Source organism: Scyliorhinus canicula, chromosome 5 (assembly GCF_902713615.1).
Source record: "Scyliorhinus canicula chromosome 5, sScyCan1.1, whole genome shotgun sequence".
Classification (NCBI taxonomy): domain Eukaryota; kingdom Metazoa; phylum Chordata; class Chondrichthyes; order Carcharhiniformes; family Scyliorhinidae; genus Scyliorhinus; species Scyliorhinus canicula.
Genome location: NC_052150.1, coordinates 233,076,967 through 233,101,395, shown reverse-complemented (window position 1 = coordinate 233,101,395; position 24,429 = coordinate 233,076,967).

Below are 24,429 nucleotides of genomic sequence, written 5' to 3'. Positions count from 1 at the left end.
CCCCTCTCCCTCGCTCCCTCTCCCCAGCCCTCGCTCCCTCTCCTCGCTCCCTCGCTCCCTCTCCCTCGCTCCCTCTCCCTCTCTCCCTCTCCCCCTCCCTCCTCGCTCCCTCTCCCTCCCCTCACTCCCTCTCCCCCCCCCCGCCTTCTCTCCCTCACTCCCTCTCCCCCTCTGTGTCCCATGCCCTCGCTCCCTCTCCCTCGTTCCCTCGCTCCCTCTCCCTCGCTCCCTCTCCCTCGCTCCTCTCCCTCTCTCCCTCTCCTCCCCTCTCCCCTCTCCCTCGCTCCCTCTCCCTCACTCCCTCTGTGTCCCATGCCCTCGCTCCCTCTCCCTCACTCCTCTCCCTCGCTCCCTCTCCCTCGCTCCCTCTCCCTCGCTCCCTCTCCCTCGCTCCCTCTCCCTCGCTCCCCCTCTCCCTCGCTCCCTGCTCCAATACCGGGCCCACACCAGACCCAAAGGACTGCAGTCTGTCACTCTCTCAATCTGTTTGGCTGTAACAGGAGCCGCAGGATACCAAACAACCGTCTTTCTGATTAGACCATGTAAACTACTCAGGGAACACTCAGAAATGACCATTAACTAACCCGTAAACTCTGCTTAATCTCACTGAGCAGCAGCAGCAAAAGCCTTTTCCACAGGTTTGAATAGCCGGTTCAGCAGATGTGCCTCAGTCATGCGAGAAGGCCCCCATCACACAATTAGCACAGTAAATATCTGATGCTCGATCAATGACTCCAGAAGAGAGATTGGATGACAATTGAAGGCTTTATTGGACAAGATGTTTCCCCCGGCAGCACAGGTACAGAATGCTGCTGCTGGGGTGACACAGACTCTTATACTCCGCCTCACTGGGCGGAACCAGCTGGCAGGCTTCACCAATAATATTGCTGTCTCACGTACCTCCCACACCAATGATCTAACAGCCTCAACCTGGGTACCGTAATACCCCTAATACCGACTGCCACAATATCCTCTATTCCATACTGAATATTACCCAAACCAGTGATGCTTTTTTAATCTGTCTGGTGGGGACCACATTTTGGTTTTGATCAATGGCTTTCGGAACATTGCTGACCAGAGGTCATTTTAGAGGCCAGTATGTAAATCGGAACTTTACCTCGACCTTCCTCCTGCTCTTCAATCTTCTCTCCTCTGTGCCAGCTAGAAAATAAAAAACACATAATTTTAAAGAGAACGGCTGCGATCTAACGGAGAGGTTTCTGAGTTAATTTGTTTTTCGGGGAGTTTCCGGCCGGCTCTGCCGCCGGGTTTCTCACGACGATTCAATCACACGGAGTCACTTTTTTGGGCCCTGAGGAGTTTCTCGCCGGTTTAACCCCCACTTCGAATTTCTTCAGCACTGAGGAGCTGAGAGATCAGGCCGCCATATTGAAGGGGTTCCCCGATCTCCAAGTGAGCTTGTGGGTCCCTCACACCCCCCACCCTTGGGCAATGTCACCCCTCACACACATGGACACTACTCCACACACCCCTAAGTGAGGACAACCCACGATGGGGTCCCTGAGACCCCCCTATTCAGTGCCACCACCCAAGTCCCCTTGCAGCACCCTCTCCTTTCTAAGACCCCCACCCGTTACTCTCCCAAATTCCCAGAGGCCCCTTATCTGCCCAGCATCCTCCCCCACCCTTCATATCCCCCTCCACCCAGGGTGGCAGTGTCCATAAAGATCATAAGACATCGGAGCAGAATTAGTCCACTCGGCCCATCGAGTCTGCTCCGCTATTCAATCATGGCTGATATTTTCTCATCCCCATTCTCCTGCCTTCTCCTCATAACTCCTGATCCCCTTATTGATCAAAAACCTATCTAACTCAGTCTTAAAGACACTCTGATTTGGCCTCCACAGCCTTCTGCGGCAAAGAGTTCCACAGATTCACCACCCTCTGGCTGAATAAATTCCTCCTCATCTCTGTTCCAAAGGATCGTCCCTTTAGTCTGAGATGGTGTCCGTTGGTTCTAGTTTTTCCTACAAGTGGAAACATCCTCTCCACGTCCACTCTATCCAGGCCTCGCAGTATCCTGTAAGTTTCAATAAGATTCCACCTCATCCTTCTAAACTCCAATGACTACAGACCCAGAGTCCTGAACTGTTCCTCGTACGACAAGTTCTTCTTTCCAGGGATCATTCTTGTGAACCTCCTCTGGACCCTTTCCAAGGCCAGCACATCCTTCCTTAGATACAGGGCCCAAAACTGCTCACAATACTCCAAATAGGGTCTGACCAGAGCCTTATACAGCCTCAGAAGCGCATCCCCGGTCTTGTATTCTAGCCCTATTGACATGAATGCGAACATTGCATTTGCCTTCCTAACTGCTGACTGAACTTGCACGTTAGGTCAGAGTAGGAATGTCAGGATAGATAGGATGAATACGTGGCTCGAGAGATGGTGCACGAGGGAGGGATTCAAATTCCTGGGGCATTGGAACCGGTTCTATGGGAGGTGGGACCTGCACCTGGGCAGGACTGGAACCGAAGTCCTCGGGGGGGGGGGGGGGGGGGGGGGGCGTTGCTGGAGCTGTTGGGGAGGGTTTAAACTAATGTGGCAGGGGGATGGGAACCGATGCAGGAAGTTGGAAGGTAGTAAAACGGGGACAGAAGCAAAAGGAAGTAAGGGGGAAAGTGCAAGGCAGAGAAGACATAGTCAAAAATCAAAAAGGTCGACAGTACAAGGTACAGTGACTGAGGGGAGCTCAGTGAATAGGCCCAGTAATACTGAAAAGGAATAAAACTGGAGATGTTAAGATTCAAAACAGAGGTAAAAGAAAAACATAAGTGTACTTTACCTGAATGCTCGTAGTATTCGGAATAAAGTAAATGAGTTGATGGCACAAATCATCGTGAATGACTATGATTTAGTGGCCATTACTGAAACATGATTAAAGGATGGTCACGACTGGGAGTTAAATATCCGAGGGTATCAAACTATTCGGAAGGACAGAGTGGATGGTAAGGGAGGTGGTGTTGCTCTGTTATTTAAAGATGACATCCGGGCAATAGTAAGGGATGACATCGGTGCTATGGAGGATAAGGTTGAATCCATTTGGGTGGAAATCAGGAATAGTAAGGCGAAAAAGTCACTGATAGGAGTAGTCTATAGGCCACCAAACAGTAACATTATGGTGGGGCAGGCAATAAACAAAGAAATAACTGGTGCATGTAGAAATGGTACAGCAGTTATCATGGGGGTTTTAATCTACATGTCGATTGGTTTAACCAGGTCGGTCAAGGCAGCCTTGAGGAGGAGTTTATAGAATGTATCCGCAATAGTTTCCTAGAACAGTATGTAATGGAACCTACGAGGGAACAAGCGGTCCTAGATCTTGTCCTGTGTAATGAGGCAGGATTAATTCATGATCTCATAGTTAGGGATCCTCTCAGAAGGAGCGATCATGGTAGAATTTAAAATACAGTTGGAGTGTGAGAAGGTAAAATCAAATACTAGTGTTTTGTGCTTAAACAAAGGAGATTACAATGGGATGAGAGAAGAACTAGCTAAGGTAGACTGGGAGCAAAGACTTTATGGTGAAACAGTTGAGGAACAGTGGAGAACCTTCCAAGCGATTTTTCACAGTGTTCAGCAAAGGTTTATACCAACAAAAAGGTCGGTAGAAAGAGGGAAAATCGACCGTGGATATCTAAGGAAATAAGGGAGAGTATCAAATTGAAGGGAAAAGCATATTTAGAATTTAGAATTTAGAACAGTACAGCACAGAACAGGCCCTTCAGCCCTCGATGTTGTGCCGAGCAATGATCACCCTACTCAAACTCGCGTATCCACCCTATACCCGTAACCCAACAACCCCCCCTTAACCTTACTTTTTAGGACACTACGGGCAATTTAGCATGGCCAATCCACCTAACCCCGCACATCTTTGGACTGTGGGAGGAAACCGGAGCACCCGGAGGAAACCCATGCACACACGGGGAGGACGTGCAGACTCCACACAGACAGTGACCCAGCCGGGAATCAAACCTGGGACCCTGGAGCTGTGAAGCATTGATGCTAACCACTATGCTACCATGCTGCCCCTCTATAAAGTGGCAAAGATTGGTGGGAGACTAGAGGACTGGGAAATCTTTAGGGGGCATCAGGAAGCGACTAAAAAAGCGATAAAGAAGAGTAAGGTAGAGTATGAGAGTAAACTTGCTCAGAATATAAAAACAGACAGTAAAAGTTTCTTCAAATATATAAAACAAAAAAGAGTGGCTAAGATAAATATTGGTCCTTTAGAGGATGAGAAGGGAGTTTTAATAATGGGAGATGAGGAAATGGCTGAGGAACTGAACAGTTTTTTTTGGGTTGGTCTTCACAGTGGAAGACACAAATAACATGCCAGTGACTTATAGAAATGAGGCTCTGACAGGTGAGGACCTTGAGAGGATTGTTATCACTAAGGAGATAGTGATGGGCAAGCTAATGGGGCTAAAGGTAGACAAGTCTCCTGGCCCTGATGGAATGCATCCCAGAGTGCTAAAAGAGATGGCTAGGGAAATTGCAAATGCACTAGTGATAATTTACCAAAATTCACCAGACTCTGGGGAGGTCCCGGTGGATTGGAAATTAGCAAACGTGACACCACTGTTTAAAAAAGGAGGTAGGCAGAAAGCGGGTAATTATAGGCCAGTGAGCTTAACTTTGTTAGTAGGGAAGATGCTGGAATCTATCATCAAGGAAGAAATAGCGAGACATCTGGATGGAAATTGTCCCATTGGGCAGACGCAGCATGGGTTCATAAAGGGAAGGTCATGCCTAACTAATTTAGTGGAATTTTTGGAGGACATTACCAGTGCAGTAGATAACGGGGAGCCAATGGATGTGGTATATCTGGATTTCCAGAAAGCTTTTGACAAGTTGCCACACAAAAGGCTGCTGCATCAGATAAAGATGCATGGCATTAAGGGTAAAGTAGTAGCATGGATAGAGGATTGGTTAATTAATAGAAAGCAAAGAGTGGGATTAATGGGTGTTTCTCTGGTTGGCAATCAGCAGCTAGTGGTGTCTCTCAGGGATCAGTGTTGGGCCCACAATTGTTCACAATTTACATAGATGATTTGGAGTTGGGGACCAAGGGCAATGTGTCCAAGTTTGCAGATGACACTAAGATGAGTGGTAAAGCGAAAAGTGCAGAGGATACTGGAAGTCTGCAGAGGGATTTGGATAGGTTAAGTGAATGGGCTAGGGTCTGGCAAATGGAATACAATGTTGACAAATGTGAGGTTATCCATTTTGGTAGGAATAACAGCAAATGGGATTATTATTTAAATGATAAAATATTAAAACATGCTGCTGTGCAGAGAGACCTGGGTGTGCTAGTGCATGAGTCACAAAAAGTTGGTTTACAGGTGCAACAGGAGATTAAGAAGGCAAATGGAATTTTGTCCTTCATTGCTAGAGGGATGGAGTTTAAGACTAGGGAGGTTGTGCTGCAACTGTATAAGGTATTAGTGAGGTAATACCTGGAGTATTCTGTTCAGTTTTGATATCCTTACCTGAGAAAGGATGTACTGGCACTGGAGGGTGTGCAGAGGAAATTCACAAGGTCAATCCCAGAGTTGAGGAGGTTGGATTACGAGGAGAGGTTGAATAGACTGGGGCTGTACTCGTTGGAATTTAGAAGGATTCAGGGAATCTTATAGAAACATATAAAACAATGAAGGGAATAGATGGGAGAGAAATGGGAAGGTTGTTTCCACTGGCGGGTGAAAGCAGAACTAGGGGGCATAGCCTCAAAATAAGGGGAAGTAGATTTAGGACTGAGCTGAGAAGCAACTTCTTCACCCAAAGAGATGTGAATCTATGGAATTCCTTGCCCAGTGAAGCAGTTGAGGCTCCTTCATTAAATGTATGTTTTCAAGATAAAGATAGTTTTTTGAAGAATAAAGAACAAAGAACAAAGAAAATTACAGCACAGGAACAGGCCCTTCGGCCCTCCCAGCCTGTGCTGATCCACATCCTTTATCTAAACCTGTTGCCTATTTTCCAAGGTCTACTTCTCTCTGTTCCCCACCCGTTCATATATAGTCTGCTCTTGAATTTGATCTTCCAAAATGCATCACCTCGCATTTGCCTGGATTGAACTCCATCTGCCATTTCTCTGCCCAACTCTCCAATCTATCTATATTTTGCTGTATTTTCTGACAGTCCTCCTCGCTATCTGCAACTCCACCAATCTTAGTATCATCTGCAAACTTGCTGATCAGACCACTTATACCTTCGTCCAGATCATTTATGTATATCACAAACAACAGTGGTCCGAGCACGGATCCCTGTGGAACACCACTAGTCACCTTTCTCCATTTTAAGTCACTCTCTTCCACTACTACTCTCTGTCTCCTGTTGCCCAGCCAGTTCTTTATCCATCTAGCTAGTACACCCTGAACTCCATACGACTTCACTTTTTCCATCAAACTGCCATGGGAAACTTTATCAAATGCTTTACTGAAGTCCATGTATATGACATCTACAGCCCTTCCCTCATCAATTAACTTTGTCACTTCCTCAAAGAATTCTATTAGGTTTGTAAGACATGACCTTCCCTGCAAAAAACCATGCTGCTTATCACTGATAAGTCTATTTTCTTCCAAATGTGACTAGATCCTATTCCTCAGTATCTTCTCCAACAGTTTGCCTACCACTGATGTCAAGCTCACAGGTCTATAATTCCCTAGATTATCCCTGCTACCCTTCTTAAGCAAAGGGACAACATTAGCAATTCTCCAGTCCTCCGGGACCTCACCCGTGCTCAAGGATGCTGCAAAGATATCTGTTAAGGCCCCAGCTATTTCATCCCTCGCTTCCCTCAGTAACCTGGGATAGATCCCATCCGGTCCTGGGGACTTGTCCACCTTAATGCCTTTTAGAATACCCAAAACCTCCCCCTTCCTTATGCCGACATGATCTAGAGTATTTAAAGAGTATTTAGCCTCAATGAAAAAATGAAAATCGATTATTGTCACAAGTAGGTTTCAAATGAAGTTACTGTGAAAAGCCCCCAGTCGCCACATTCCGGCGCCTGTTCGGGGACATCCATCATGTCCCTCTCCTTGGTGAATACCGATGCAAAGTACTCATTAAGAAGCTCACTCATTTCCTCTGACTCCACGCATAAATTCCCTCTTTTGTCTTTGAGTGGGCCAATCCTTTCTCTAGTTACCCTCTTGCTCCTTATATACGAATAAAAGGCTTTGGGATTTTCCTTAACCCTGTTAGCCAAAGATATTTCATGACCCCTTTTAGCCCTCTATATTGCGCATTTGAGATTTGTCCTACTTTCCCGATATTCCTCCAAAGCTTCATCAGTTTTGAGTCTCCTCGATCTTATGTATGCTTCCTTTTTCATTTTAGCGAGTCTCACAATTCCACCCGTCATCCATGGTTCCCGAATCTTGCCATTTCTATCTCTCATTTTCACAGGGACATGTCTGTCCTGCACTCTAATCAACCTTTCCTTAAAAGACTCCCACATTTCAAATGTGGATTTACCCTTAAACAGCTGCTCCCAATCCACATTCCCTAGCTCCTGCCGAATTTTGTTATACTCTGCCTTTCCCCAATTTAGCACTCTTCCTTTCGGACCCCTCCTGTCCTTGTCCATGAGTATTCTAAAACTTATGGAATTGTGATCGCTATTCCCAAAGTAATCGCCGACTGAAACGTCAACCACCTGGCCGGGATCATTCCCCAATACCAGGTCCAGTATGGCCCCTTCCCGAGTTGGACTATTTACATACTGCTCTAAAAAACTCTCCTGGATGCTCCTTACAAATTCTGCTCCATCTACGGCTCCAACACTACATGAGTCCCTTTCAATGTTGGGGAAGTTAAAATCTCCCATCACAACCACCCTATTGCTCCTACATTGGTCTATAATCTGTCTACATATTTGTACCTCTACTTCATGCTCGCTTTTGGGAGGACTATAGTAAAGTCCCAACAATGTTACTGCACCCTTCCTATTTCTTAGCTCTATCCATATTGCCTCAGTGCTCGAATCCTCCATCATGCCCTCCTTAATCACAGCTGTGATATCTCTGACCAGTAATGCAACTCCTCCACCCCTTTTATCTCCCTCTCCTGAAGCATCTATACCCTGGGATATTTAGTTGCCAGTCCTGCCCATCCCTCAACCAAGTCTCAGTAATACCAATAACATCATATTCCCAGGTACTAATCCAAGCCCTAAATTCATCTGCTTTACCTGCTACACTTCTCGCATTAAAATAAATGCACCTCAGACCACCTGTCCCTTTGCGATCATCATCTCTTCCCTGTCGACTCTTCCCCTTAGTCACATTGAGTTTATTATCTAGTACCTTACTGGCTTTAGTTGCTGCCTCTTTACTGACCTCTAACTTCCTAATCTGGTTCCCATCCCCCTGCTACATTAGTTTAAAACCTCCCCAATAGTGTTAACAAAAGCACCCCGAGGACATTGGTTCCAGTCCTGCCCAGTGTAGACCATCCGATTTGTGATGGTCCCACCACCCCCAGAACCGGTTCCAATGTCCCACAAATCTGAACCCCTCCCTCCTGCACCATCTCTCAAGCCACGTATTCATTCCGACTATTCTTGAATTTCTACTCTGACTATTTCGTGGCACTGGTAGCAATCCTGAGATTACTACCTTTGAGGTCCTACTTTTTAAACTTATCTCCTAACTCCCTAAATTCTGATTGTAGGACCTCATCCCGTTTTGTACCTATATCGTTGGTGCCTATATGCACCATCACAACTGGCTGTTCACCCTCCCCCTTCAGTATGTCTTGCAGCCGATCTGAGACATCCCTGACCCGTGCACCCAGGAGGCAACATACCATTCGGGAGTCTCGTTTTCGACCACAGAAACGCCTGTCTACTCCCCTTACGATTGAATCCCCTATGACTATAGCCCTGCCAGTCTTTTTCCCGCCCTTCTGTGCAGCAGAGCCAGCCACGGTGACATGAGCCTGGCTACTACTGCCTTCCCCTGGTGAGTCATTATTCTTATCACATGATTGATGCAGGTAGGGCAGTGGATATTTTTTATATGGACTTCAGTAAGGCCTTTGACAAGGTGCCTCATGGCAGACTGGTACAAAAGGTGAAGTCACACGGGATCAGAGGTGAGTTTGCAAGATGGATACAAACTGGCTCGGTCATAGAAGGCAGAGAATAGCAATGGAAGAGTGCTTTTGTGATTGGAGGGCTGTGACTAGTGGTGTTCTGCAGGGATCAGTGCTGGGTCCTTTGCTGTTCGTAGTATATATAAATGATTTGGAGGAAAATGTAACTGGTCTGATTAGTAAGTTTGCAGACGACACAAAGGTTGGTGGAATTGCGGATAGCGATGAGGACTGTCAGAGGATACAGCAGGATTTAGATCGTTTGGAGACTTGGGCGGAGAGATGGCAGATGGAGTTTAATCCGGACAAATGTGAGGTAATGCATTTTGGAAGGTCTAATACAGGTAGGGAATATACAGTTAATGGTAGAACCCTCAAGAGTATTGACAGTCAGAGAGATCTAGGTGTATAGGACCACAGGTCACTGAAAGGGGTAACGCAGGTGGAGAAGGTAGTCAAGAAGGCATACGGCATGCTTGCCTTCATTGGCCATGGCATTGAGTATAAAAATTGGCAAGTCATGTTGCAGCTGTATAGAACCTTAGTTAGGCCACACTTGGAGTATAGTGTTCAATTCTGGTCGCCACACTATCAGAATGATGTGGATGCTTTGGAGAGGGTGCAGAAGAGATTTACCAGGATGTTGCCTGGTATGGAGGGCATTAGCTATGAGGAGAGGTTGAATAAACTCGGTTTGTTCTCACTGGAACGACGGAGGTTGAGGGGCAACCTGATCGAGGTCTACAAAATTATGAGGGGCATCGATAGAGTGGATAGTCAGAGGCTTTTCCCCAGGGTAGAGTGTTCAATTACTAGGGGGAATAGGTTTAAGGTGCGAGCGGCAATGTTTAGAGGAGATGTACAAGGCAGGTTTTTTACACAGAGGGTAGTGGGTGCCCGAAACTCACTGCCGGAGGAGGTGGTGGAAGCAGGGACGATAGTGACATTTAAAGGGCATCTTGACAAATACATGAATAGGATGGGAATAGAGGGATACGGACCCAGGAAGTGTAGAAGATTTTAGTTTAGACGGGCAGTATGGTCGGCGCAGGCTTGGAGGGCCGAAGGGCCTGTTCCTGTGCTGTACTTTTCTTTGTTCTTTGAATAAAGGGTTCTGGTGTTCGGGCCAGAAAGTGGAGCTGAGTCCACAAAAGATCAGCCATGATCTCATTGGCCAGAATGGGGGCCAGATGGCCGACTCCTGCTCCTAGTTCTTATGTTAATGAGGAGCATAGATAAGGTAGATAGTCAACATATTTTCCCAAAAGTAGAGGAGTTTAGAACTAGAGGGCATAGGTTTAAGGTGAGAGGGAATACATAGATACAGAGAAGATAGGAGCAGGAGGAGGCCTTTTGGCCCTTCGAGCCTGCTCCACCATTCATCACCATCATGGCTGATCATCCAACTCAATAGCCTAATCCTGCTTTCTCCCCATAGCCTTTGATCCCATTCTCCCCAAGTGCTATATCCAGCCGCCTCTTGAATATATTCAATGTTTTAGCATCAACTACTTCCTGCAGTAATGAATTCCACAGGCTCACCACTCTTTGTGTGAAGAAATGTCTCCTTATCTCCGTCCGAAATGGTTTACCCAGAATCCTCAGGCTGTGACCCCTGAAGAGATGCAAAAGGGTCCAGGGGGGCACTATTTTCACACGGAGGGTGGTGAGTGTCTACAATGAGCTGCCAGAGGCAGTGGTAGAGACGGGTACAATTTTGTCTTTTAAACAGCAGTTGGACAGTTATATGGGAAAGCTGGGTGTAGAGGGATATGGGCCAAATGTGGGCAATTAGGACTACCTTAGTTCTAAAAACTGGGTAGAAGGGACAAGTTGGGCCACAGTGCCTGTTTCCCTGCTCTATGTGCACTACCCTCATCTATACCCTTATACATAACTGGACACTTATAACTATACATGCTCAAAAAATTATATCAAACCTGTTAGGCATGGCCTCCCTCTGACAAGGCCAGCACAGCACAGGCTCTTTGGCCACGATGTTGTGCCGACCATTTATCCTAATCTAAGATCAACCTAACCTACACCCCTTCAATTTGCTGCTGTCCATGTGCCTGTCCACGAGTCGCTTAAATGTCCCCAATGAATCTGACTCCACCACCTCTGCTGGCAGTGCATTCCACACACCCACCACTCTCTGTGTAAAGAACCTACCTCTGACATCTCCCCTATACCTTCCTCCAATCACCTTAAAATTATGTCCCCTCGTGACAGCCATTTCCGCCCTGTGGAAAAGTCTCTGGCTATCCACTCTATCCATGCCTCTCATCACCTTGTCCACCTCTATCAAGTCACCTCTCTGCCTTCTTCGCTCCAGTGAGAAAAGCCCTAGCTCCCTCACCTTTCTTCATAAGACATGCCCTCCAGTCCAGGCAGCATCCTGGTAAATCTCCTCTGTACCCTCTCCAAAGCATCCACATCCTTCCTATAATGAGGCGACCAGAACTGGACACAATATTCCAAGTGTGGTCTAACCAGGGTTTTATAAAGCTGCAGTGAAAATTCGCAGCTCTTAAACTCAATCCCCCGTTAATGAAAGCCAACACACCATACACCTTCTTAACAACCTAATCAACCTGGGTGGCAACTTTGAGGGATCTTTGTATGTGGACCCAAAGATCCCTCTGTTCCTCCACACTTCCAAGAATCCTGCCTTTAACCCTGTATTCAGCATTCAAATTCAACCTTTCAAAATGAATCACTTCACATTTATCTAGGTTGAACTCCATCTGCCACTTCTCAGCCCAGCTCTGCATTATGTCAATGTCCTGTTGTAACCTGTAACAGCCCTGAACACTATCTACAACTCCACCAACCTTCATGTCACTGGCAACCCTTGCCTCTCCAAACCCCTCTCCTAATTTATGGTCATTCAAATAATAATCTGCCTTCCTATTTTTGCTACCAAAGTGGATAACCTCACATTTATCCACATTATGCTGCATCTGCCATTCATGTACCCAAATCCCCCTGAAGGATCTCTGCATCCTCCTCACAGCTCACCCTCCCACCCAACTTTGTATCATCTGCAAATTTGAAGATATTACATTTCATTCCCTCATCTAAATCATTAATATATATTGTGAATAGCTGGGATCCCAGCACCGATCCTTGCAGTCCCCATTTTGAAAAAGACACGTTTAATCCTATACTTTGTGTCCTGTCAGCCAACCAGGTTTCCACCTATCTCAATTTGCTATCCTAATCCCATGCTGAAACCTGGAACGGCAGCTGGGGACACCATGGGGCATCTGCGAGGTGGAGAGTATCTGGGATAGCATATATAGAGAGGTGTTCACACCGCAGGCTCAGACTCCACAGGCAGGAAGGGAATGGGTGACCACCAGGCAGAGCAAGAGAGCGAGGCAGGTAGGGCAGGAATCTGCTGTAGCCATTCCCCTGCAGAACAGATATACCGCTTTGGATCCTGTTGAATGGAATGGCCTCTCAGGGGAACGCAGCAACAGCCAAATTTGTGCAGCACAGTTGGCTCTGCTGCCGAGTGGAGTTATAGGGGATTCAATTGTCAGGGGAATAGATTGTGTTTCTAAGGCCACTTCCTTAAGTACTCTGGGATGTAGATTCTCAGGCCCTGGAGATTTCTCAGCCTTCAATCCCATTAATTTCCCCATCACCATTTCTCTCCTGATATTGATCACTGTCAGTTTCTCCCTCTCACTAAATCCTGCGTTTGCAACATTTCTGGGATCTGATTTGTGTACTCATTTGTGAAGACAGAACCAAAGTATGTATTTAATTGCTCAGCCATTTCTGTGTTCCCCATTATGTGCGCACAAAGATGTGCAGGTTAGGTGGATTGACCATGCTAAATTACCCCTTTGTGTCCAAAAGGTTAGATCCGGTTCTGAGGATGGGCCAAGAAGTGGGCCTAGGTCGGGGCCCTTTCAGAGGGTTGACGTAGACTCAATGGGCCAAATGGCCTCCTTCTGCACTGTGGAGAGTTTATGATTATAAATTTGCATATTTCTGACTGTAAGAGCTCACCAATCTTTCTCTTCACATCCCTTCTTTTATTCATTCATGGGATTCGAGCGTCGCTGGGCTGGGCCAGAAGAAGTTGCCCATCTATAATTGCCCCTTGAATTGAGTGGCTTCCGAGACCATTTCAGAGGGGGGCAGTTAATAGTCAACCACATCGCTGTGCGTCTGGAATCACATGTAGGCCAGACCAGGTAAGGACGGCAGATTTCCTTCCCTAAAGGATATTAGTGACCCAGATGGGTTTTTACAACAATCGACAATTAAATTAAAATGAAAATCGCTTATTGTCACGAGTAGGCTTCAATGAAGTTACTGTGAAAAGCCCCTAGTCGCCACATTCCGGCACCTGTCCGGGGAAGGCTGGTACGGGAATTGAACCATGCTGCTGGCCTGCCTTGGTCTGCTTTAAAAGCCAGCGATTTAGCCCAATGTACTAAACCAGCCCCTGCATAATGGTTTCATGATCATCATTCCACTTTTAATTCCAGATTTTTATTGAATTTCACCATCAATTTTCACCCAGCCAGTTCTGTATCCACCTTGCCAGCTCACCTCTGATCCCGTGTGACTTCACCTTTTATACCAGTCTGCCATGAGGCACCTTGTCAAATTCAATCCTAATGCAACCTCTTTCCACCCTCCTGACAGTCCAAAGATGTGCAGGTTAGGTGGATTGGCCATGATAAATTGCCCTTAGTGTTGGGTGGGGTTACTGGGTTTTGGGGATAGGGTGGAGGTGTTGACCTTGGGTAGAGTGCTCTTTCCAAGGGCCGGTGCAGACTCGATGGGCCGAATGGCCTCCTTCTGCACTGTAAATTCTATGATTTAAAAAAACTGCTTTCCTACCAATGGAGCAAGTGGTTAAGGTCTGGAATGTGTTGCCGACGGGTGTTATGGAATGAATCATTCTTTCCAAAGAGAATGAGAAAATTATCAAAGAACTAATTTGCAGGCGTCTGCGGAAAAGACAAAGAACTAGGACAAGGCGATTAGCATACAGCCGGCACCAATATAATGGGCCGAATGGCATCCTCTGTGTAGAGGGAGCTTTACTCTATCTAACTCCATGCTGTACCTGTCCTGGGAGTGTTTGATGGGGACAGTGTAGAGGGTGGTTTACTCTGTATCTAACCCTGTGCTGTACCTGTCCTGGGAATGTTCGATGGGGACAGTGTAGAGGGAGCTTTACTCTGTATCTAACCCCGTGCTGTACCTGTCCTGGGAGTGTTTGATGGGGACAGTGTAGAGGGAGCTTTACTCTGTATCTAACTCCATGCTGTACCTGTCCTGGGAGTGTTTGATGGGGACAGTGTAGAGGGAGCTTTACTCTGTATCTAACCCCGTGCTGTACCTGTCCTGGGAGTGTTTGATGGGGACAGTGTAGAGCGAGCTTTACTCTGTATCTAACCCCGTGCTGTACCTGTCCTGGGAGTGTTTGATGGGGACAGTATAGAGGGAGCTTTACTCTGTACCTAACCCCGTGCTGTACCTGTCCTGGGAGTGTTTGATGGGGATAGTGTAGAGGGAGCTTTACTCTGTATCTAACCCCGTGCTGTACCTGTCCTGGGAGTGTTTGATGGGGACAGTGACCTTGGGTAGGGTGCTCTTTCCAAGAGCCGGTGCAGACTCGATGCTGTATCTGACCTGGGAGTCACTATTTAATTCATTTCGGGGCTGGTTTAACACAGGGCTAAGTCGCTGGCTTTGAAAGCAGACCAAGGCAGGCCAGCAGCACGGTTCAATTCCCGTACCAGCCTCCCCGAACAGGCGCTGGAATGTGGCGACTGGGGGCTTTTCACAGTAACTTCATTTGAAGCCTACTTGTGACAAGAAGCGATTTTCATTTCTTTTTTTTTTCATTTACTGGATGTGGCCGTCGATGGTTAGGTCTGCATTTATTATTATTTAAAAAACTAGTTGCCCTTCAGAAGGTGGGGGTGAGCTGCCTTCTTGAAACTGCTGCAGTCCCTGAGGTGTAGGTACACCCACTGTGCTGTTAGAGAGGGAGTTCCAGGATGTTGCCCCAGTGACAGTGAAGGAACGGTGATATATTTCCCAGTCAGGGTGGTTAGGGACTTGGAGGGGAACCTCCAGGTGGTGGGGTTCACAGGTATCTGCTGCTCTCGTCCTCCTAGCTGGTAGTGGTGGTGGGTTTGGAAGGGGCTGCCTCAGGAACCTTGTTTTGATGGGGACAGTGTGAGGGGACTTTACCCTGTATCTAACTCTGTGCTGAACCTGCCCTGGGAATGTGGAGAATAGTTAGTGTAGTAGGCGGGTGTGGCATTTTGCTGGAGTTTGTTCAGATGATTGTTCAGATGTTCAATCCCTCGGAATCTTAGTCTGTGCTTTGTGTGTGTTTATATGAAAGCAGCGATTGACTGGACAATGTGTCTGGTTCCTGCAACGGGGGGAGAGGGATCGCAGCTGGAGTTATCGATTTGGGGTGTTTCTGAATGGTGGGCCGGTCTGGCTGGGGTTAGAAGATGGAAGCCACTCATACCCGGTGTGTGAATTTGGGTGTATCTGTGACAGGGAGAGGAGCTGGGAGAATTATCATCCAGCTCTGTGCTCTGCCTCCTAACTTTCCTGTTAGCTCATTGATCAACATTCACTGCCGGGTCTGTGAGGCCTCCTCCTGTTGCCAGAGTCTAACTGCAGGTTCCATCTGGGGCCGACTCCTAACCCGATCAACAGCTGGCAGAATCTACTTCATCGTTAATGTTTAAAGTGAACATTATTCTGTGCACAAAGACCCTCTTTTTTTATTCACCGCTGGCTACACACTCCCCCTCACTCACATTGTTGATGCTTCTCTTCCCTCTGCCACTCCCTTCCTTCCTTCCTCCCTCCATCCTTCCCTCCCTCCCTCCCTCACTTGTTTCCTCTGCCCCTCACCCCCCTCTCTCACACTTACCTGTCCAGGTGTCAATCCAGATGTGTTCCTGGCGATGACTCCTCAATCCACAGAAGAGAAAGATGAGCCAGAGTGTCAGTGTGAAGGATACAAGGCCAGAGACCCAGAGGAACTGTAACCACCCAGAATCGAGTACAATACCGGGGAGAATGACAGACATTCTCCGGACAGTCACCAGGCAGCGTATCCCACAGCTCCAGTCTCACCCACCCCACTGCACGTTAACCCTTTCTGTGCTGCTGTGTCAGAGGAGGGGAGTGAGAAAGAGATTGAAGCTTGCAGAGAAGTCAGCAGATATCCGCCTGGTCCACGTGGAATATTGGAGTCTGTTCCTTGCAAATATTTGGAAAGAAAACAGAGGGATGGAGCCAGAGAATGAGGCACCGCCCCAGCATATTGCCTTCAACTTTAACCCTTTCAGCTTCTGTCAGGCTCACTGTGATTCTTCAAGATGCAGGTCGAACAGAATAATGACGTAATAGTGAAACAAGATCAGCAGAATCAGAGGATTGGACTGATCGTCTCACTGAAGCTAATTATTCCTTTTTTACAGGATGTGGGTTTCGCTGGTTAGCCCAGCATTTATTGCCCATCCCGAGTTGCCATGGAGAAGGGGGTAGGGAGCTGCCTTCTTGAACCGCTTGCAGTCCCTGAGGTGTAGGTCCACCCACTGTGCTGTTAGGGAGGGAGTTCCAGGATGGGGTGTAGGTACACCCACTGTGCTGTTAGGGAGGGGGTTCCAGGATGGGGTGTAGGTCCACCCTCTGTGCTGTTAGGGAGTTCCAGGATGGGGTGTAGGCCCACCCACTGTGCTGTTAGGGAGGGAGTTCCAGGATGGGGTGTAGGTACACCCACTGTGCTGTTAGGGAGGGAGTTCCAGGATGGGGTGTAGGGACACCCTCTGTGCTGTTAGGGAGTTCCAGGATGGGGTGTAGGTCCACCCACTGTGCTGTTAGAGAGGGAGTTCCAGGATGGGGTGTAGGTCCACCCACTGTGCTGTTAGGGAGGGAGTTCCAGGATGGGGTGTAGATCCACCCTCTGTGCTGTTAGGGAGTTCCAGGATGGGGTGTAGGGACACCCTCTGTGCTGTTAGGGAGTTCCAGGATGGGGTGTAGGGACACCCTCTGTGCTGTTAGGGAGGGAGTTCCAGGATGGGGTGTAGATACACCCACTGTGCTGTTAGGGAGGGAGTTCCAGGATGCGGTGTAGGGACACCCACTGTGCTGTTAGGGAGGGAGTTCGAGGATGGGGTGTAGGGACACCCTCTGTGCTGTTAGGGAGGGAGTTCCAGGATGTGGTGTAGGTCCACCCACTGTGCTGTTAGGGAGTTCCAGGATGTTGACCCAGCGACAGTGAAGGAACGGCCGATATATTTCCCAGTCAGGGTGGAGAGTGACTGGGAGGGGAACCTCCAGGTGGTGGGGGTCCCAGGTATCAGCTCTCAGTCCTCTCACTATTCCCAGGACTTGTTTCCAGCTTCACCAGCTACCCCATCCCTCCAATGGTGGGAAACAGTGGTGTAGTCACTGGACGAATGTTCCAGAGACCAAGCGTAATCATAGAATTTACAGTGCAGAAGGAGGCCATTTGGCCCATCGAGTCTGCACCAGCCCTTGAAATGAGCACCCTACTTGAGCCCGCACCTCCACCCTATCCCCGTAACCCACCTAACCTTTTTTTTTGGACACTAAGGCCAATCCACCTAACCCGCACATCTTTGGACTGTGGGAGGAAACCAGAGCACCCGGAGGAAACCCACGCAGACACGGGGAGGACGTGCAGACTCCGCACAGACAGTGACCCAGCCGGGAATCGAATCTGGGTCCCTGGCGTTGTGAAGTAACAGTGTTAACCACTGAGTAACGTTCTGGGGACTACGGTTCAAATCTCATCACTGCTGATGGTGAAATTTGAATAAAAATCTGGAACTAAAAGTCGAATTATGACTATGAATGGATTGTTGTAAAAACCCATCTGGTTCATTATTGTCCTTTAGGGAAGGAAATCTGCAGTCCTTACCCGGCCTGGTCTACATGTGACTCCAGTCACATGGGATCAGAGGAGAGCTGGCAAGTTGGATACAGAACTGTCTTGGGCACAGAATACAGAGGGTAGCAGTAGAAGGTGCTTTTCTGAATGGGAGGCAATGACGAGCGGCCTTCCACAGGGATCAGTTCATAGATTTCATAGAATTTACAGTGCAGAAGGAGGCCATTCGGCCCATCGAATCTGCACCGGCTCTTGTAAAGAGCACCCTACCCAAGGTCAACACCTCCACCCTGTCCCCATAACCCAGTATCCCCACCCAACACTAAGGGCAATTTTGGACACTAAGGGCAATTTAGCATGGCCAATCCACCCTAACCTGCACATCTTCAGACTGTGGGAAGAAACCGGAGCACCCGGAGGAAACCCACGTACACACGGGGAGGATGTGCAGACTCCGCACAGACAGTGACCCAAGCTGGAATCGAACCTGGGACCCTGGAGCTGTGAAGCGATTGAGCTATCCACAATGCTACCGTGCTGCCCTAAAGTTCTGGGACCTTTGCTGTTCGTGGTGTATATAAATGATTTGGAAGAAAATGTAGCTGGTCTGATTAGTAAGTTTGCTGACGACACAAAAATTGGTGGAGTTGAGGATAGTGAAGAGGATTGTCAGAGGATACAGCCGGATATAAACTGGTTGGAGCCTAGGGCAGAGAAATTGCAGATGGAGTTTAATCCGGACAAGTGTGAGGTAATGCACTTTGGAAGGTCCAATGTATGTAGGAATTACACAATAAATGGTAGAACTCTTGCGAGTACTGACAGGCAGAGAGATCTGGGCCTGCATGTCCACCGATCACTGAAAGTGGCAGCGCTGTGGATAAGGTGATCAAGAAGGCATATGACATGCTTGCCTTCATCGACCGGGGCATTGAGTATAAGAATTGGCAAGTTATGCTGCAGCTGTATAGGACCTTAGTTAGGCCGCACTTGGAGTATAGTGTTCAATTCTGGTCACCACACTACCAGACGGATGTTGGTGCTTTGGAGAGGGTGCAGAAGAGATTTACCAGGATGTTGCCTGGTATGGAGGGCATTAGCTATGAGGAGCGGTTGAATAAACTCGGTCTGTTCTCACTGGAACGACGGAGGTTGAGAGGCGACCTGATAGAGGTCTACAAAATTATGAGGGGCATAGACAGAGTGGATAGTCAGATGCTCTTTCCTAGGGTAGGAGAGTCAAGTACTCGTCACATAGGTTTAAAGTGCCTGGGGAAAAGTTTAGAACAGATGTGCGAGGCAAGTTTTTTTACACAGAGGGTAAATATATGGAACGCGCTGCCTGGGGAGGGGGTGGGAGCCGGTACGATAGTGGCATTTAAGGGCCATCTAGACAAACATATGAATAGGGTGGGAATGGAAGGATACGGACTCCGTAGATGGTTTTAGTTTAGGCAGGTACCATGGTTGGCACAGGCTTGGAGGGCCGAAGGGCCTGTTCCTGTGCTGTATTGTTCTTTCATTGACCTACAGCAATGTGGTTGAGTCTGAAATATCCTCTGGAAGGGCAATCCGGGATGGGCAATAAACTCTGGCACAGCCAGGAATACCCATGTCACATGAACAAATAAAAAACACTCTGTAGAGACTGAGAGGACACAGCTGGAGTTCACTGGGTGCCTGTGGTGAGGAATTTGGAATATAACTACTTGATTCAAATTCCACACATCCTGGGCATCTGAGGAATCACAGTCAATGAGCTCCTACTTGACTGCTTACAGTCAGTGGATTGGTCCAAATTCAAGAACTCAGCAGCCAACTTAAACGAGTATGTCACAGGCAAGTGCCAAAGAAGGTAATACGTGGGTTCCGCAAACGGAACCCATGGATTAATCGAGAGATTCACTCCCTATTGAAGGCCAGGTCTGAGCCATTCGAAACAGGCGACCCTGACAGATATAAGAAATCCACATACGATCTCCGCAAAGCCGTCAGGGATGCCGAGAGACAATACCACACTAAGCTAGAGTCACAGACTAACGACACAGACTCTGGTGGGTTGTGGCAACACTCAAACAACATAAGCGGCTGCAAATCACATCCGAGTAGATACTCCGGCAGAGTCACACGGTTGTACCACTTCATTAAGGCACAAAATCTGCCCTACTCCGTTGAGGAAGTACGGACAATCACCAGAGACTGCCAGGTCTGTGCGGAGTACAAACCGCACTTCTACCGGCCGGACCGTGTGCGCCTGGCAAAGGCCTCCCGCCCCTTTGAGCGCCTCAGCGTGGATTTCAAAGGGCCCCTCCCCTCCACCGACCGAAACAGGTATATTCTCAGTGTGGTCGATGAGCACTCCAGGTTCCCGTCAGGCTGGTTTAGCTCACTGGGCTAAATCGCTGGCTTTTAAAGCAAACCAAGCAGGCCAGCAGCACGGTTCGATTCCCGTACCAGCCTCCCCGGACAGGCGCCGGAATGTGGCGACTAGGGGCTTTTCACAGTAACTTCATTGAAGCCTACTCGTGACAATAAGCAATTTTCATTTTTCATTTCATTTCATCAAAGCCCTAAACACTATCTTCACTCTGTTTGGTTTCCCCACCTATATTCACAGTGACAGGGGATCCTCATTCATGAGCGATGAGCTGCGTCAGTTCCTGCCCAGCAGGGGTATCGCCTCCAGCAGGACGACCAGCTTTAACCCCCGGGGAAACGGGCAGGTAGAGAGGGAGAACGGGACGGTATGGAGGGCCGTCCAACTGGCCCCATGGTCCAGAAACCTCCCAGCCTCCCGCTGGCAGGTTGTCCTCCCTGATGCACTCCATTCGGTCACTGCTGTGCACCGCGACTAACAACACACCCTATGAACGTCTTTTAGCCTTCCGCAGGAAGTGCACATCCAGGGTGTCGCTCCCGACTTGGCTCGCAGCTCCAGGACCCGTCCTGCTCCCTAAGCACATCCGACTCCACAAGGCGGACCCGTTGGTGGAGAGAGTGCAATTGCTCCATGCCAACCCCCAGTATGCCTACGTGGCGTACCCCAACGGCCGCCAAGATACTGTCTCCCTCAGGGACCTGGCACCAGCAGGTTCCCAACACACACACCCCTCCGGCCCGGCGCCACCCTCCCCTCCCCTGGCGCACCCAGCAGCAATCCCCCTAGGACCATCTGTCCTCCCCCTGCCCACGCCCGAGGATGAAGAGGATTCCGGCACGCTCCAGGAGTCACCGAGGACCAGACCAACACCGAAATCCCCGCCACCACTGCGGCGCTCCCAGCGGAACATCAAACCGGACCGGTTAAATCTCTAACTGGCACCAGACTTCAAAAGACATTTTTTTTGATCAAATACTGTAAATATTAACTCATTGTTGTATATAGTTCTCCACCACCCCCACCGGACTCAATTTTAACAGGCGGTGAATGTGGTAAACCACTGTTACACCTGTATTAGGTGATGTACGGTCGGACCTGTACTACAGGCTCGCCGGTAGTCCCTGCCGGCTGTATAAATATGTGTCCTCCAGCTAGCAGCCATTTCGCCAGCTGCTGTGGGAGGCCACACATCTTATAGCAATAAAGCCTCCGTTGGATTCAACTATCGTCTTTGCCCAATTGATCGTGCCTCACTCAGCGCACAGCAGCACACCCCTCCCCAATCAACTCAATACATTCCAAGTGTCATACGCACCCCTGTCTGCATCATCAGGGCCGAGGTGGAGATGGTTGAGTTTCAAATTCCTAGATGTGTACATCTCCAACAAACTGTCCCGGATCCACTCACATCAATGCTACCACCAAGAAAGCACAACAGCGCCTATACTTCCTCAGGAAACGAAGGAAATTTGGCATGTCCACATTAACTGTTACCAACTTTTACAGATGCACCATAGAAAGCATCCTATCGGGCTGCACCACAGCCTGGTATGGCAACTGCTCGACCCAGGACCGCAAGGAACTTCAAAGAGTCGTGAACACAGCTCAGTCCATCACACGAACCTGCCTCCCATCCATGGACTCCATCTACACTTCCCGCTGCCTGGGGAAAGCGGGCAGCATAATCAAAGACCCCTCCCACCCGGCTTACTTACTCTTCCAACTTCTTCCATCGGGCAGGAGATACAGAAGTCTGAGAACACGCACGAACAGACTCAAAAACAGCTTCTTCCCCACTGTTACCAGACTCCTAAATTACCCTCTTATGGACTGAATTGATTCTTTACACAACTTCTCTACTGAATAGCACTACACTCAAAGAACAAAGAAAAGTACAGCACAGGAACAGGCCCTTCGGCCATCCAGGCCTGTGCCGACCATGCTGCCTGTCTAAACTACAATCTTCTACACTTCCTGGGTCCGTATCCCTCTATTCCCATCCTATTCATGTATTTGTCAAGATGCCCCTTAAATGTCACTATCGTCCCTGCTTCCACCACCTCCTCCGGCAGCGAGTTCCAGGCACCCACTACCCTCTGTGTAAAAAACCTACCTCGTACATCTCCTCTAAACCTTGTCCCTCACACCTTAAACCTATGTCCCCTAGTAATTGACCCCTCTACCCTGGGGAAAAGCCTCTGACTATCCACTCTGTCTATGCCCCTCATAATTTTGTAGACCTCTATCAGGTCGCCCCTCAACCTCCGTCGTTCCAGTGAGAACAAACCGAGTTTATTCAACCTCTCCTCATACCTGCTCCTGTATGCTTCACTGAATGCCTGTGTCTATGTATTTACATTGTGTATTTATCGTATGTGTGCCATGAATTTTTTAATGTACGGAATGATCTGTTTGAGTTGCACGCAGAGCAATACTTTTCACTGTACCTCGGTACACGTGATAATAAATAAATCCAATTTACTCCAAGTCCTGTTCATCAACTTTCTACCACCTGTCATCCATCATCTATCTGTCGCAACTTCCTCTGGTAACAAAGGCTGAAAATGCTGGCTAAGCTCCGCAGTATCTGTGGAGCGAGAAACAGGGGGGGGCAATCGAACAGCCAGGCGTGCCCGCAAAGGAGCTCACCGCAGCACAGCGTGGCCAATAGAAGCTGGGAGAACCCTCTAGCCGAATCTACCAGCTCCCAACGCCGAGGACGGCCTAATGTTTCGGCACATCTGCATATTAGAGCAAGTCAGCTGGTCTCACTTTAATGTGCAGATCCCCCCCCCCCCCCCCGAGGTACCCGAGGCGTGGGATCTACCCGCTTCCCCTCGGAGACCTCGGTCGAGCACCTTTCAGTCCGGGGGCGGAATTCTCCGACCCCCCGCAGGGTCGGGGAATCGCCCGGGGCCGGCGTAAATCCCGCCCCCGCCGTGGCCGGAATTCTCCACCATCCGGGAATTGGCGGGAGCGGGAATCACGCCGCGCCGATCAGAGGGCCCCCCACGGCGATTCTCTGGCCCGCGATGGGCCGAAGTTCGGCCGCTGACAGGCCTTTCCCGCCGGCGGGAATTGGAGCACCTCTGACGCTGGCGAGATTGGCGGCGCGAGCGGGCACCCGGGGTCCTGGCGGGGGGCGCAGGGCAATCTGACCCCAGGGGGTGCCCCCACAGTGGCCTGGCCCGCGATAGGGGCCCACCGATCGGCGGGCGGGCCAGTGCCGTGCGGGCACTCTTTTTCTTCTGCCGCCACAACCTCCACCATGGCGAAGGCGGAATGGAATCCCCCAGCGCGCATGCGCCGGTGGTGATGTCAGCTGCTGCTGACGCACTGGCGCATGCACGAACCGGCAAAGGCCTTTCGGCCAGCCCCGACGCGGGGCGGCGGGCGTCAAAGGCCAATGCCGCCGGTTTTGCCGCCAGTCGAATTTTGCACCTTTGGGGAGGCCCGACGCCGGAGTGGTTGGTGCCACTCCGCTACGCCAGGATCCCCCGCCCCGCCGGGTAGGGGAGAATCCCGGCCCGGGTCTCCACAAACAGGGACCAGACGGAACGGCACTCCCAGGGGATTACAGGCCCCCAGGTGCAGGCCCTTTGGGCAGGGTGGTACAGGGCACTGCTGGTGCTGGCCTGGCACTTCCCAGGTGACAGGGGTATTGCCAAGGTGCCAAGCTGGCATGTTTTTTGAGGGGTGGCAATGAAGCCGGGGGGGGGCACCGGGGACCCTCCCATAGTACTTTGGGGCTTGACGGAGGGTTTGGGGATCACTTTGAGTGCCCCAGAGATTGGGACGCCATTTTCTCTTGCTACACTGAGTAGTTTCTGCGAGCGGAGCTTCTCAATGCACAAAACAGGGTTTTGTGAGGCCTTGGCACGCTTTCCCCACTGAGGTCCCTAAAACGTACCTAAAACATATACTGTTGTATATATTACGAGAGGTGTGGCAAGACCCTGTACTACAGGTACGGGGGTAGGTCCCTGCCTGCTGGCTCCGC